Here is a 16,890-nt window from a genome sequence, read left to right as displayed (position 1 = left end):
CTTTTATACATAAGGATCAACAGTTATTAAATGTGATTTTTTTTTCACACAGTCTGATGAAAAATATTTCAATTCGCATTAGCAACTTTCTTAACTCAAGATTCAAAAAAAGAATATTTTCTTCTTTAGTAAAGCACTGAGAATAAGATGGGAATTTATCACAAGTTAAATGGCAAGGGAGAAAAGGTCCAACAGCATTTATTTTTAGCATTCTTGTCAAAGGTCATAGACAGCAGTGGTCTACGATTAAAGACAAAGGAAAGTAAACAATGTCATCCCATCCTAGAGTTTGAAGGGACCTTTGAGACCATCTAGTTCAATTTCTTCTCTTCTTTCTTAGTTGACGCAATAGCTTTGAGATTTTATTTGCTATAAATACGTATTGAGAGTTCATGTTTCCAAGAAATGCCTTCAACTTTCTAAGAAAATCATGATCACGTGTATTTTTCTGGCATCTTCTGGCATGACAATTACATGTTGAAAACTTTTGCAATTTTGTTCTCCTATATGCATATTCATGTGCAATACCTCTGGCACAGGGTGGTTTTCCTTAGTCAGTCTTCCAGCTACAAAAGACATGAATGAGTAAATCTTGGAAAAGGGATAACATCCTTGATATTGTCAATTCCCAAGATGCACTGCAGATAGCGTTCAAATCCCATCCCAAAACCTCCATGTGGCACAGATCCAAATCGACGGAGGTCCAGATACCTGATTTTGAAAAACAGAGTATCATTACCTATAAATGCTTCATTTAAGATCAGACGTTATGATAGAATATTATGTTTCAAAAGTATCTTGCAGTCATTTGTGCTTGTCACATCACTGTGGCAGACCAGTCTTTTCACCTTACAGACAGATGAAGGACACAGAGGAGTTAGAGTGATCTGTCCAAGATTATAGAGACGAAACAACAGCAATTCCTGTCATGCATTCATGGGCTTTGGTCACATGATCCTAATTTTTTGTTTACTGGATACTTATATACAGAAAACTTGTCTCCTTAGGCTACAGAAAAATTCCTAAGAACTGTATTATTTTTCTTTAAATACACTCCTCTTCTGTTTCTTAGTATATCAATGATAATGCTCTTTTTTTCTTATCAAAATCATATTGTTCAATATATAGAGGAGGGTGAAGCAGTTTGCCTGATGTATTACAAAAAGAGATTCCCTTCCTACTAGTCATCAAGGGCAGGAACTGCATCAAGCTACATCAAGGGCAGGAACTGCATCTTACTTAACCTTTATCTCCAGTGACTACCCAGAAACAGATGCTCACTACGTGGAGAGTTATTGTTTGAAGGCGTAATAATATACTCTTGAGGACTGCAGTGAGGAAAAACTTCAACTCCTCTGCTTTAAGCCTGGTGGAAGATGTCCAGAGTCATTTTTCTGAAAGGCTACACAGCCTCTGAAGTCCATCCATGCACGTTCTACTCCCACATTAAGACTACATGCATTGGTAGGCTTCTGTCAGTCCTAATCTGGCCAATCGCTGTTCTAAGAAATGGTACCGTTCCTCTCTGAGGCTTCCTCCAAAGAGTTCTCCAACTCCGGGAACCAGAAGATCAACAGCAGCAACTGTATGCTGAGGGCCATCTTCATTATCCCTCATGTAGAACGGCTTGAGTGCTAGTGGGTAATTAATGACAAAGACTGGTATGTTGCCACAGTGCTTCACCAGGTATTTTTCATGCTCAGTGTGTAGATCAGCACCCCACTCTGGAGTGAAGGTGAAGTTCTGGGATGCCTGCTTTAAGATCTCCACTGCCTCAGTATAAGAAATGATTAGAAAATTGTTTTTTAGCATATGTTCTAATCTGTCCTTTTGTCCAGGAGCTATGAATTTGTGACAGAGTTCAACATCTTTAGGACAATTTGAGAGAACTGTCACTGCTGAAGTCTGGAAGAGGCTCTCCGTAACCTGCATGAGATCTTGAAGGCTCTCCGGAAAAGAAATCTCTGCTTCTACCATATAGAACTCTGCCAGGTGCCTCCGGCTCTGAGAATTCTCTGCTCGGAATGTTGGACCAAAGGTAAACACTTGAGTAAAAGCTCCTGACATCACTTCTAGATGAAGCTGTCCTGAGACAGTTAAGAAAACAGGAATATTGAAGAAATTCTCCTCAGGCACCTTTATTTTGCTTGAAGGTTCAACTTGAAAAAGTTCTCCAGCTCCCTCACAGTCATTGGATGTGATTACTGGAGTATGAATATGCACAAAGCCACTGTCCTTAAAGAAAGAATGGATAGCTGCTGTGGCTTCACTGCAAACCCTCAGTATGGAACCCAGAACATTGGTCCTACACCTGAGGTGAGGATATTGTCTCAGATACTCCAGAGGGTGCCTCTCTTTATATTTAAAAGGGAAAGCCTTGGCATCACAATTGCCAACAACTTCAATTTTTTCTGCCTTCAGTTCCACATTTTGCTTTTTGGATGGACTTTTTACCAGCTGCCCTTGAACTTCCACAGAACACCCAAAAGCCAGTTCTCTACTGTCAAAGCTTGAATCTGCTACAACCTGAAGGCTTTCCAAAGACGACCCATCATTTATGTGCAGGAACAGGACTTCCTTCTGGGAGCGGACTGAACGAATCCATCCCTCTGCTTCCCGAAAGGGCGGAACGGAGACCGCTCATTCAGCGGCTAATGATGAAGAGAAAGCTTCTGCTCCCTTTGGGGAAGGAGAACACCTGACAGACTCCCTCAGATTCTAAACCCACGCCCGAACGCCGGCTGAAACACGCGCGGCGGTCACGCGAACGTCACTATGCCAACGTTCACGTCATCACGCTACGAGGAGGTGCCAAGGGCCTGCAATGTGGTCTTAATGCACAGTGAAGCCCATTGAATTCTGGGTGAGTCGACAGAAACCTTTCCATCCAGCCTCCTTGTTTCAGTGTTTCTGGAGCTCGAATCTGTTCTCTGGTTTCCAGTCGGAAACCCCTGTCTATAGGTTGTGAGGATGCAGTGAATACAGTTGCCCTTGCTCCACATGGAGCTGTCTCGTTTGAAGCCTTGGACTCACGGTCACCTCACTAGGAGTAGTACCTAGGCTTGGGTGTGAATAGGGTGATGGGGATGGGGCCGAGAAATGCATGTTTCAGGTTGTGCTGGGGTCTCATGCAGGAAATGCCCAGCTGCGGCTGATTAGTATTCTCAGCAAGAGGTGGATCTTGCCCAGAGCTGTGTGAGCCTTGTGTGCTAAGTTCTTCTCAACACGTGCCCTCACAAATATCTTTTCTCATCTTGTTTTCTTGCTGAAAGCTTCCTTGGAGCTTGCCTCACAGCCAAAACCAAGGTGGAATTCATTTCCATGAGCAGCTGCCACAAACTTCTAGCTTCTTGGACGAAACACTGAGCCATCCTGTCCTGTGCATCTAGTTCCCATGGTGTCTCATTGAGCTGGTTGTCCCTGGAGGAAAGGGGAATGGATAGTGTGCTCCACCTCAGTCCTGGTTTTTCCAATTGACTCGTAGGGTCAACCAGCCTGAGGTGCCCCCCTGGGGACACTTTGTTGGCTTAGTGGCTCTTCCTGGGTTTTCTGTGAAGTGTTCACATTCTGTTGTCCACTTGTTGCTTACTCACCAAGGGTCCATCACACTGCTGAACATTTCAAGAAGTAGAAAATTCATGCTGTAAACAAAACCAAAATATAACTCGTAGAATTTTTAGAAGATCTTAAAACCAGATAGAAAAATTTGCAAGAGGCACAAGCCAACAGTTTATAAGAAAGATGTATCACTGGCCTTTAAATTTATAAAGACTTGTTTAAAGACATGAGCAGCCAAGTCACAAGAAGAGTATGGACCTAGCCCCAAACCACGTTAGGAACATATTAAATCTAAAGCAGGTAAGAAAAATCATACTAAATTTCCCTTGAAAACTGAAACTCAAGCAGTAGTGGCAAAGATAGTAGTAATTGTAGACAGAGACATTTGGATACTTGGAATAAATGTGTTTTGTGTGTTCTAAACGTAAAGAGAGACATGGAAATCCGAAATTAGACCCGATTTTATCTTACGGATATAAAAAAAAATAGTGTCAGATGAAGCATATTTTAAGGTTTCCCTGATACTTCAGAAATTAAAAAGAAAAAAAAAAAAATGGACCATGGGAAACCAGGATTCAGTTCCTGGTTTGGGACGATCCCCTGGAGTGGGAAATCACAGCGTGCTCCTGTGTGATTCCTGCAAAATCCCCACGGACACAGGCGCCTGGGGGGCTAGAGTCCAGGGGGTCAAAAAGAGTTGGACACCACTGAACAACGAAGCACAGCACAGCACAGCACATTGAATGTTTGTGAAAGAAAGGCAGGTAGGGAGGAAAGAGGGAGAAAGGGAAACAAGGGAAATGAAAGGAAGGAAAGAAAATCCTCTGTTGCTGGTGAGAACAGAGCAACCAGAGATGGCCTTCAGCAGGACAGCACCACACATGTCCATCTGAGCACTCTCAGACGGTTTGAAACAACCATCTCCAACTTTGGTCCCACTCCTGCAACCAAACTCATGTGCAGGATTTACCACTAACAGCCTAATAGTCAACTGGGTTCTCCTCATTCAAATCCTGATTCACCCAGAAATGAAAAAGACACGTGTGCCCCAATGTTCATCATAGCACTGTTTACAATACCCAGGGCATGCAAGCAACCAAGATGTCTATCAGCAGACAAATGGGTAAGAAAGCTGTAGTACATAGACACTATGGAATATTGCTCAGCCATTAAAAAGAACACATCTCAATCCATTCTAATGAGGTGGATGAAACTGGAGCCTATTTTACAGAGCGAAGTAAGTAAGTAAGAAAAACAACAAACACTGGATAAGGCATATATATTGAATTTAGGAAGATGGAAATCATAACCCTATATGGGAGACAGCAAAAGAGACACAGACTTTCAGAACAGACTTCTTTGGGACTCTACGGGAGATGGGGAGGGTGGGATGATCTGAAAGAAAGCATTGAAACATGTATATTATCATATGTGAAAGTGATAGCCAGTCCATGTTCGATGAATAAGACAGGCTGCTCAGGGCTGGTACACTGGGCTGACCCAGAGGGTTGGGATGGGGAGGGAGGTGGAAGGGGGGATCAGGATGGGGAACACATGTATTTCCATGGCTGATTCATGTCAATGTATGGAAAATGCAGCACAATATTGTAATGTAATTACACACCGATTTAAATAAATTAAATAAAATAAAATACATTCCTTTGCCAAAAAGGGCCTAAGCAGTATTGGCTTTTTGACCTCCAAAAACGCCATTCTTTCCTTCTTTCTTTCCTCCTACTCCCCCCGCATTCTTTCCATTTCTTTGCCTTTATACAGCTGTTAAAGCTTGCTCTCCATTTATAGTTGTGACAAAGTCTTCACTCTATTTCCCATGTTGTACATTGGATACCTGAGCTCATCTTCCACTAAAATAACAATGCGTGCCTCCCACTTCCCCACCTCTGTATTGCCCCTGGGTCTTCCCCTCCACGCTTGGAACCAGTAGATGCATCTCTATGTCTGTGTGACTCCATTTTTATCATATTCTCCAATTTGCGGTATGTCTACATTCTATAAGTGATATCATAGAGTATTTGTGTATCTCTGTCTGAGTTATTTTTCTCAATATTCTACCTTTGATATTGTTGCAAATGTCAATATTTCATTCTTTTGATGGGCAACTCCTCTGTATGTTTTTAACAAATGGCACTGACCCCCCACACGGGACACAGCTTCCCAGCTAAGTGTCCATCTCTGCACTCACACAGAGAAACTCCAAGTCCTCTTCTTCTCCCATGGGAAATGTGTCTTTGAAGCTCAGTCTTGAACCAGTTCTGCCCACGACTTTCTGGCATCCTGGACCTTCTGGTCCCATCTCCAACTCCACAGAAGCCATCTCCCTCCCTCCTCACACACTTATCCCCTCCCTGCCCTCTCTGCCACCCCACTATCATATAACTCAGAGACAAATATAATATCACATCAGGTTGATTGTATTTTAATTTCATTATTAATGTATGCAGTTGCTATAATGTTCAGCATCTGTACTGTTAGCCAGTACACATCAGCAATACCCAAGGGCATTTCTGAAGTCTCTAGCCATGCCCCGAAGTCACTGGCTGTCCACTGGTCCAGCTGGAATGGGAGGGGTCCCCATTGTTTCTGGGATCTCGTCTGGTTCATTCTGATTAGCTTTAATGGCAGGGGTCTCCATGGTCTATTGATTCTGCTCTAGTTGATTCTGATTACCTGGAATGGCAGGGGTTTCCATGGTCTCTGGGCCCTCCTCTGGTTCGTTCTGATTAGCTGTAATGGCAGGGGTCTCCATGGTCTATTGAACCTGCTCTTGTTCATTCTGATTACCTGGAATGGCAGGGGTTTTCATGGTCTCTGGGACCTCCTCTGATTCATTCTGATTAGCTGGAATGGCAGGGGTCTCCATGGACTATGGGACCTACTGTGGTTCATTCTGATTAACTGGAATGGCAGAGGTCTCTGTGGTCTCTGGCACTTCCTCTGATTCATTCTGATTAGCTGGAATGGCAGGAGTCTCCATGTTGTCTGGGACCTCCTCTGGTTCCTTCTGATTCAGCTGTTCATTTGCCTTGGAACTCTGGCTACAGAGGTTTGAGCATCTGATTTTCTCAAGCTTTTTTGTGGTGGGAGTTTTCAGAGAAGTTTTCTTTAGCAGCTTTGCCGGAATGGGATTATTCACCCTCACGGTTATTATGGCCACCTGGAGAAAACAAGACAGGGCGCCAGAATGGCACTGGTTTAGGGAAGAGTGTGAAGAAAGGTCGGAACAATGGCTTCAGAATGGGTGTGGGCAGAGAAGTGTTATATGCCAGGCAAGGACAGGGAGGGGGTCTTTTGGGGTGGGGCCAATGGGCAAGGGAGTGTAGCTGGGTTCAGCTCACCTAGACGTTTTGTTGGACCTCAGTTGATAGCAGGTCTTCATCTTCTCCTGAGTTACAGGAGGTGCGTGTTCCATAACTACTCTGGAGGCTTGTGGCTTCCTAGTCACCTCAATCATTTGGAGGACTCACAGTCGTCTGCTCAGATCCCCTGAGCACACCTATATATACCCGTCCCCATGGAGCGACACCCTCATGCTTTATGAGGTCAGCAAATCTTTTCCCCATCCAAAGGAGTCCCTGGGTGAGCTTTGATACCACAAAGCTGCACCCTGACATTTATAACAGAGGTTGGAGATGAATTCAGATGATTTCCTGGGAGAAATGTTGCATTTGTAATGCCCTAAAGAGACCTCCAAACTCACCTGCCACCCTCACCTCTATGTCAACTCTGATGGGTCACACAGCAGGCACAATGCATCTCCTCCAAACCTTGCCCGACAGCCACACTCCTCGGGCATTCATTCTGGCCTCTCTTAGCTTTCACCATTATCTAGACTTTCATATCTTGCCTAAACTCCCTCCATGACTACTAGGTTGTATTTAAGCGTCTGTGGAAGCGAGAATCATTGCACGTTCATCCTGCAATGTGGTCTTTTTTTTTTTTTTCTTTCATATGTATCAAGAATCTCTTTTATTGATTATCAGAAACATTACAAACATCCAATACAAACAAACTGTAACATGACAGTGATTAGTTTGAACAATTAATACATCTCATTAGCTTTTATACATAAGGATCAACAGTTATTAAATGTGATTTTTTTTTCACACAGTCTGATGAAAAATATTTCAATTCGCATTAGCAACTTTCTTAACTCAAGATTCAAAAAAAGAATATTTTCTTCTTTAGTAAAGCACTGAGAATAAGATGGGAATTTATCACAAGTTAAATGGCAAGGGAGAAAAGGTCCAACAGCATTTATTTTTAGCATTCTTGTCAAAGGTCATAGACAGCAGTGGTCTACGATTAAAGACAAAGGAAAGTAAACAATGTCATCCCATCCTAGAGTTTGAAGGGACCTTTGAGACCATCTAGTTCAATTTCTTCTCTTCTTTCTTAGTTGACGCAATAGCTTTGAGATTTTATTTGCTATAAATACGTATTGAGAGTTCATGTTTCCAAGAAATGCCTTCAACTTTCTAAGAAAATCATGATCACGTGTATTTTTCTGGCATCTTCTGGCATGACAATTACATGTTGAAAACTTTTGCAATTTTGTTCTCCTATATGCATATTCATGTGCAATACCTCTGGCACAGGGTGGTTTTCCTTAGTCAGTCTTCCAGCTACAAAAGACATGAATGAGTAAATCTTGGAAAAGGGATAACATCCTTGATATTGTCAATTCCCAAGATGCACTGCAGATAGCGTTCAAATCCCATCCCAAAACCTCCATGTGGCACAGATCCAAATCGACGGAGGTCCAGATACCTGATTTTGAAAAACAGAGTATCATTACCTATAAATGCTTCATTTAAGATCAGACGTTATGATAGAATATTATGTTTCAAAAGTATCTTGCAGTCATTTGTGCTTGTCACATCACTGTGGCAGACCAGTCTTTTCACCTTACAGACAGATGAAGGACACAGAGGAGTTAGAGTGATCTGTCCAAGATTATAGAGACGAAACAACAGCAATTCCTGTCATGCATTCATGGGCTTTGGTCACATGATCCTAATTTTTTGTTTACTGGATACTTATATACAGAAAACTTGTCTCCTTAGGCTACAGAAAAATTCCTAAGAACTGTATTATTTTTCTTTAAATACACTCCTCTTCTGTTTCTTAGTATATCAATGATAATGCTCTTTTTTTCTTATCAAAATCATATTGTTCAATATATAGAGGAGGGTGAAGCAGTTTGCCTGATGTATTACAAAAAGAGATTCCCTTCCTACTAGTCATCAAGGGCAGGAACTGCATCAAGCTACATCAAGGGCAGGAACTGCATCTTACTTAACCTTTATCTCCAGTGACTACCCAGAAACAGATGCTCACTACGTGGAGAGTTATTGTTTGAAGGCGTAATAATATACTCTTGAGGACTGCAGTGAGGAAAAACTTCAACTCCTCTGCTTTAAGCCTGGTGGAAGATGTCCAGAGTCATTTTTCTGAAAGGCTACACAGCCTCTGAAGTCCATCCATGCACGTTCTACTCCCACATTAAGACTACATGCATTGGTAGGCTTCTGTCAGTCCTAATCTGGCCAATCGCTGTTCTAAGAAATGGTACCGTTCCTCTCTGAGGCTTCCTCCAAAGAGTTCTCCAACTCCGGGAACCAGAAGATCAACAGCAGCAACTGTATGCTGAGGGCCATCTTCATTATCCCTCATGTAGAACGGCTTGAGTGCTAGTGGGTAATTAATGACAAAGACTGGTATGTTGCCACAGTGCTTCACCAGGTATTTTTCATGCTCAGTGTGTAGATCAGCACCCCACTCTGGAGTGAAGGTGAAGTTCTGGGATGCCTGCTTTAAGATCTCCACTGCCTCAGTATAAGAAATGATTAGAAAATTGTTTTTTAGCATATGTTCTAATCTGTCCTTTTGTCCAGGAGCTATGAATTTGTGACAGAGTTCAACATCTTTAGGACAATTTGAGAGAACTGTCACTGCTGAAGTCTGGAAGAGGCTCTCCGTAACCTGCATGAGATCTTGAAGGCTCTCCGGAAAAGAAATCTCTGCTTCTACCATATAGAACTCTGCCAGGTGCCTCCGGCTCTGAGAATTCTCTGCTCGGAATGTTGGACCAAAGGTAAACACTTGAGTAAAAGCTCCTGACATCACTTCTAGATGAAGCTGTCCTGAGACAGTTAAGAAAACAGGAATATTGAAGAAATTCTCCTCAGGCACCTTTATTTTGCTTGAAGGTTCAACTTGAAAAAGTTCTCCAGCTCCCTCACAGTCATTGGATGTGATTACTGGAGTATGAATATGCACAAAGCCACTGTCCTTAAAGAAAGAATGGATAGCTGCTGTGGCTTCACTGCAAACCCTCAGTATGGAACCCAGAACATTGGTCCTACACCTGAGGTGAGGATATTGTCTCAGATACTCCAGAGGGTGCCTCTCTTTATATTTAAAAGGGAAAGCCTTGGCATCACAATTGCCAACAACTTCAATTTTTTCTGCCTTCAGTTCCACATTTTGCTTTTTGGATGGACTTTTTACCAGCTGCCCTTGAACTTCCACAGAACACCCAAAAGCCAGTTCTCTACTGTCAAAGCTTGAATCTGCTACAACCTGAAGGCTTTCCAAAGACGACCCATCATTTATGTGCAGGAACAGGACTTCCTTCTGGGAGCGGACTGAACGAATCCATCCCTCTGCTTCCCGAAAGGGCGGAACGGAGACCGCTCATTCAGCGGCTAATGATGAAGAGAAAGCTTCTGCTCCCTTTGGGGAAGGAGAACACCTGACAGACTCCCTCAGATTCTAAACCCACGCCCGAACGCCGGCTGAAACACGCGCGGCGGTCACGCGAACGTCACTATGCCAACGTTCACGTCATCACGCTACGAGGAGGTGCCAAGGGCCTGCAATGTGGTCTTAATGCACAGTGAAGCCCATTGAATTCTGGGTGAGTCGACAGAAACCTTTCCATCCAGCCTCCTTGTTTCAGTGTTTCTGGAGCTCGAATCTGTTCTCTGGTTTCCAGTCGGAAACCCCTGTCTATAGGTTGTGAGGATGCAGTGAATACAGTTGCCCTTGCTCCACATGGAGCTGTCTCGTTTGAAGCCTTGGACTCACGGTCACCTCACTAGGAGTAGTACCTAGGCTTGGGTGTGAATAGGGTGATGGGGATGGGGCCGAGAAATGCATGTTTCAGGTTGTGCTGGGGTCTCATGCAGGAAATGCCCAGCTGCGGCTGATTAGTATTCTCAGCAAGAGGTGGATCTTGCCCAGAGCTGTGTGAGCCTTGTGTGCTAAGTTCTTCTCAACACGTGCCCTCACAAATATCTTTTCTCATCTTGTTTTCTTGCTGAAAGCTTCCTTGGAGCTTGCCTCACAGCCAAAACCAAGGTGGAATTCATTTCCATGAGCAGCTGCCACAAACTTCTAGCTTCTTGGACGAAACACTGAGCCATCCTGTCCTGTGCATCTAGTTCCCATGGTGTCTCATTGAGCTGGTTGTCCCTGGAGGAAAGGGGAATGGATAGTGTGCTCCACCTCAGTCCTGGTTTTTCCAATTGACTCGTAGGGTCAACCAGCCTGAGGTGCCCCCCTGGGGACACTTTGTTGGCTTAGTGGCTCTTCCTGGGTTTTCTGTGAAGTGTTCACATTCTGTTGTCCACTTGTTGCTTACTCACCAAGGGTCCATCACACTGCTGAACATTTCAAGAAGTAGAAAATTCATGCTGTAAACAAAACCAAAATATAACTCGTAGAATTTTTAGAAGATCTTAAAACCAGATAGAAAAATTTGCAAGAGGCACAAGCCAACAGTTTATAAGAAAGATGTATCACTGGCCTTTAAATTTATAAAGACTTGTTTAAAGACATGAGCAGCCAAGTCACAAGAAGAGTATGGACCTAGCCCCAAACCACGTTAGGAACATATTAAATCTAAAGCAGGTAAGAAAAATCATACTAAATTTCCCTTGAAAACTGAAACTCAAGCAGTAGTGGCAAAGATAGTAGTAATTGTAGACAGAGACATTTGGATACTTGGAATAAATGTGTTTTGTGTGTTCTAAACGTAAAGAGAGACATGGAAATCCGAAATTAGACCCGATTTTATCTTACGGATATAAAAAAAAATAGTGTCAGATGAAGCATATTTTAAGGTTTCCCTGATACTTCAGAAATTAAAAAGAAAAAAAAAAAAATGGACCATGGGAAACCAGGATTCAGTTCCTGGTTTGGGACGATCCCCTGGAGTGGGAAATCACAGCGTGCTCCTGTGTGATTCCTGCAAAATCCCCACGGACACAGGCGCCTGGGGGGCTAGAGTCCAGGGGGTCAAAAAGAGTTGGACACCACTGAACAACGAAGCACAGCACAGCACAGCACATTGAATGTTTGTGAAAGAAAGGCAGGTAGGGAGGAAAGAGGGAGAAAGGGAAACAAGGGAAATGAAAGGAAGGAAAGAAAATCCTCTGTTGCTGGTGAGAACAGAGCAACCAGAGATGGCCTTCAGCAGGACAGCACCACACATGTCCATCTGAGCACTCTCAGACGGTTTGAAACAACCATCTCCAACTTTGGTCCCACTCCTGCAACCAAACTCATGTGCAGGATTTACCACTAACAGCCTAATAGTCAACTGGGTTCTCCTCATTCAAATCCTGATTCACCCAGAAATGAAAAAGACACGTGTGCCCCAATGTTCATCATAGCACTGTTTACAATACCCAGGGCATGCAAGCAACCAAGATGTCTATCAGCAGACAAATGGGTAAGAAAGCTGTAGTACATAGACACTATGGAATATTGCTCAGCCATTAAAAAGAACACATCTCAATCCATTCTAATGAGGTGGATGAAACTGGAGCCTATTTTACAGAGCGAAGTAAGTAAGTAAGAAAAACAACAAACACTGGATAAGGCATATATATTGAATTTAGGAAGATGGAAATCATAACCCTATATGGGAGACAGCAAAAGAGACACAGACTTTCAGAACAGACTTCTTTGGGACTCTACGGGAGATGGGGAGGGTGGGATGATCTGAAAGAAAGCATTGAAACATGTATATTATCATATGTGAAAGTGATAGCCAGTCCATGTTCGATGAATAAGACAGGCTGCTCAGGGCTGGTACACTGGGCTGACCCAGAGGGTTGGGATGGGGAGGGAGGTGGAAGGGGGGATCAGGATGGGGAACACATGTATTTCCATGGCTGATTCATGTCAATGTATGGAAAATGCAGCACAATATTGTAATGTAATTACACACCGATTTAAATAAATTAAATAAAATAAAATACATTCCTTTGCCAAAAAGGGCCTAAGCAGTATTGGCTTTTTGACCTCCAAAAACGCCATTCTTTCCTTCTTTCTTTCCTCCTACTCCCCCCGCATTCTTTCCATTTCTTTGCCTTTATACAGCTGTTAAAGCTTGCTCTCCATTTATAGTTGTGACAAAGTCTTCACTCTATTTCCCATGTTGTACATTGGATACCTGAGCTCATCTTCCACTAAAATAACAATGCGTGCCTCCCACTTCCCCACCTCTGTATTGCCCCTGGGTCTTCCCCTCCACGCTTGGAACCAGTAGATGCATCTCTATGTCTGTGTGACTCCATTTTTATCATATTCTCCAATTTGCGGTATGTCTACATTCTATAAGTGATATCATAGAGTATTTGTGTATCTCTGTCTGAGTTATTTTTCTCAATATTCTACCTTTGATATTGTTGCAAATGTCAATATTTCATTCTTTTGATGGGCAACTCCTCTGTATGTTTTTAACAAATGGCACTGACCCCCCACACGGGACACAGCTTCCCAGCTAAGTGTCCATCTCTGCACTCACACAGAGAAACTCCAAGTCCTCTTCTTCTCCCATGGGAAATGTGTCTTTGAAGCTCAGTCTTGAACCAGTTCTGCCCACGACTTTCTGGCATCCTGGACCTTCTGGTCCCATCTCCAACTCCACAGAAGCCATCTCCCTCCCTCCTCACACACTTATCCCCTCCCTGCCCTCTCTGCCACCCCACTATCATATAACTCAGAGACAAATATAATATCACATCAGGTTGATTGTATTTTAATTTCATTATTAATGTATGCAGTTGCTATAATGTTCAGCATCTGTACTGTTAGCCAGTACACATCAGCAATACCCAAGGGCATTTCTGAAGTCTCTAGCCATGCCCCGAAGTCACTGGCTGTCCACTGGTCCAGCTGGAATGGGAGGGGTCCCCATTGTTTCTGGGATCTCGTCTGGTTCATTCTGATTAGCTTTAATGGCAGGGGTCTCCATGGTCTATTGATTCTGCTCTAGTTGATTCTGATTACCTGGAATGGCAGGGGTTTCCATGGTCTCTGGGCCCTCCTCTGGTTCGTTCTGATTAGCTGTAATGGCAGGGGTCTCCATGGTCTATTGAACCTGCTCTTGTTCATTCTGATTACCTGGAATGGCAGGGGTTTTCATGGTCTCTGGGACCTCCTCTGATTCATTCTGATTAGCTGGAATGGCAGGGGTCTCCATGGACTATGGGACCTACTGTGGTTCATTCTGATTAACTGGAATGGCAGAGGTCTCTGTGGTCTCTGGCACTTCCTCTGATTCATTCTGATTAGCTGGAATGGCAGGAGTCTCCATGTTGTCTGGGACCTCCTCTGGTTCCTTCTGATTCAGCTGTTCATTTGCCTTGGAACTCTGGCTACAGAGGTTTGAGCATCTGATTTTCTCAAGCTTTTTTGTGGTGGGAGTTTTCAGAGAAGTTTTCTTTAGCAGCTTTGCCGGAATGGGATTATTCACCCTCACGGTTATTATGGCCACCTGGAGAAAACAAGACAGGGCGCCAGAATGGCACTGGTTTAGGGAAGAGTGTGAAGAAAGGTCGGAACAATGGCTTCAGAATGGGTGTGGGCAGAGAAGTGTTATATGCCAGGCAAGGACAGGGAGGGGGTCTTTTGGGGTGGGGCCAATGGGCAAGGGAGTGTAGCTGGGTTCAGCTCACCTAGACGTTTTGTTGGACCTCAGTTGATAGCAGGTCTTCATCTTCTCCTGAGTTACAGGAGGTGCGTGTTCCATAACTACTCTGGAGGCTTGTGGCTTCCTAGTCACCTCAATCATTTGGAGGACTCACAGTCGTCTGCTCAGATCCCCTGAGCACACCTATATATACCCGTCCCCATGGAGCGACACCCTCATGCTTTATGAGGTCAGCAAATCTTTTCCCCATCCAAAGGAGTCCCTGGGTGAGCTTTGATACCACAAAGCTGCACCCTGACATTTATAACAGAGGTTGGAGATGAATTCAGATGATTTCCTGGGAGAAATGTTGCATTTGTAATGCCCTAAAGAGACCTCCAAACTCACCTGCCACCCTCACCTCTATGTCAACTCTGATGGGTCACACAGCAGGCACAATGCATCTCCTCCAAACCTTGCCCGACAGCCACACTCCTCGGGCATTCATTCTGGCCTCTCTTAGCTTTCACCATTATCTAGACTTTCATATCTTGCCTAAACTCCCTCCATGACTACTAGGTTGTATTTAAGCGTCTGTGGAAGCGAGAATCATTGCACGTTCATCCTGCAATGTGGTCTTTTTTTTTTTTTTTCTTTCATATGTATCAAGAATCTCTTTTATTGATTATCAGAAACATTACAAACATCCAATACAAACAAACTGTAACATGACAGTGATTAGTTTGAACAATTAATACATCTCATTAGCTTTTATACATAAGGATCAACAGTTATTAAATGTGATTTTTTTTTCACACAGTCTGATGAAAAATATTTCAATTCGCATTAGCAACTTTCTTAACTCAAGATTCAAAAAAAGAATATTTTCTTCTTTAGTAAAGCACTGAGAATAAGATGGGAATTTATCACAAGTTAAATGGCAAGGGAGAAAAGGTCCAACAGCATTTATTTTTAGCATTCTTGTCAAAGGTCATAGACAGCAGTGGTCTACGATTAAAGACAAAGGAAAGTAAACAATGTCATCCCATCCTAGAGTTTGAAGGGACCTTTGAGACCATCTAGTTCAATTTCTTCTCTTCTTTCTTAGTTGACGCAATAGCTTTGAGATTTTATTTGCTATAAATACGTATTGAGAGTTCATGTTTCCAAGAAATGCCTTCAACTTTCTAAGAAAATCATGATCACGTGTATTTTTCTGGCATCTTCTGGCATGACAATTACATGTTGAAAACTTTTGCAATTTTGTTCTCCTATATGCATATTCATGTGCAATACCTCTGGCACAGGGTGGTTTTCCTTAGTCAGTCTTCCAGCTACAAAAGACATGAATGAGTAAATCTTGGAAAAGGGATAACATCCTTGATATTGTCAATTCCCAAGATGCACTGCAGATAGCGTTCAAATCCCATCCCAAAACCTCCATGTGGCACAGATCCAAATCGACGGAGGTCCAGATACCTGATTTTGAAAAACAGAGTATCATTACCTATAAATGCTTCATTTAAGATCAGACGTTATGATAGAATATTATGTTTCAAAAGTATCTTGCAGTCATTTGTGCTTGTCACATCACTGTGGCAGACCAGTCTTTTCACCTTACAGACAGATGAAGGACACAGAGGAGTTAGAGTGATCTGTCCAAGATTATAGAGACGAAACAACAGCAATTCCTGTCATGCATTCATGGGCTTTGGTCACATGATCCTAATTTTTTGTTTACTGGATACTTATATACAGAAAACTTGTCTCCTTAGGCTACAGAAAAATTCCTAAGAACTGTATTATTTTTCTTTAAATACACTCCTCTTCTGTTTCTTAGTATATCAATGATAATGCTCTTTTTTTCTTATCAAAATCATATTGTTCAATATATAGAGGAGGGTGAAGCAGTTTGCCTGATGTATTACAAAAAGAGATTCCCTTCCTACTAGTCATCAAGGGCAGGAACTGCATCAAGCTACATCAAGGGCAGGAACTGCATCTTACTTAACCTTTATCTCCAGTGACTACCCAGAAACAGATGCTCACTACGTGGAGAGTTATTGTTTGAAGGCGTAATAATATACTCTTGAGGACTGCAGTGAGGAAAAACTTCAACTCCTCTGCTTTAAGCCTGGTGGAAGATGTCCAGAGTCATTTTTCTGAAAGGCTACACAGCCTCTGAAGTCCATCCATGCACGTTCTACTCCCACATTAAGACTACATGCATTGGTAGGCTTCTGTCAGTCCTAATCTGGCCAATCGCTGTTCTAAGAAATGGTACCGTTCCTCTCTGAGGCTTCCTCCAAAGAGTTCTCCAACTCCGGGAACCAGAAGATCAACAGCAGCAACTGTATGCTGAGGGCCATCTTCATTATCCCTCATGT

General features: G+C 43.0%; 2 pseudogenes; both read right to left on the bottom strand.

Moving 5' to 3' along the window:
- Nucleotides 1–1,628: 1,628 nt before the first annotated feature.
- LOC133052963 (probable asparagine--tRNA ligase, mitochondrial) lies at nucleotides 1,629–9,242 on the bottom strand (annotated as a pseudogene).
- Nucleotides 9,243–9,263: 21 nt separating this feature from the next.
- On the bottom strand, nucleotides 9,264–16,878 carry LOC133052962 (probable asparagine--tRNA ligase, mitochondrial; annotated as a pseudogene).
- Between the last annotated feature and the right edge of the window lie 12 nt (nucleotides 16,879–16,890).

This window comes from Dama dama, chromosome X (assembly GCF_033118175.1).
Source record: "Dama dama isolate Ldn47 chromosome X, ASM3311817v1, whole genome shotgun sequence".
NCBI lineage: Eukaryota > Metazoa > Chordata > Mammalia > Artiodactyla > Cervidae > Dama > Dama dama.
Note: the sequence above shows the minus strand (reverse complement) of the source record. Positions and strands in the feature narration are given on the sequence as shown.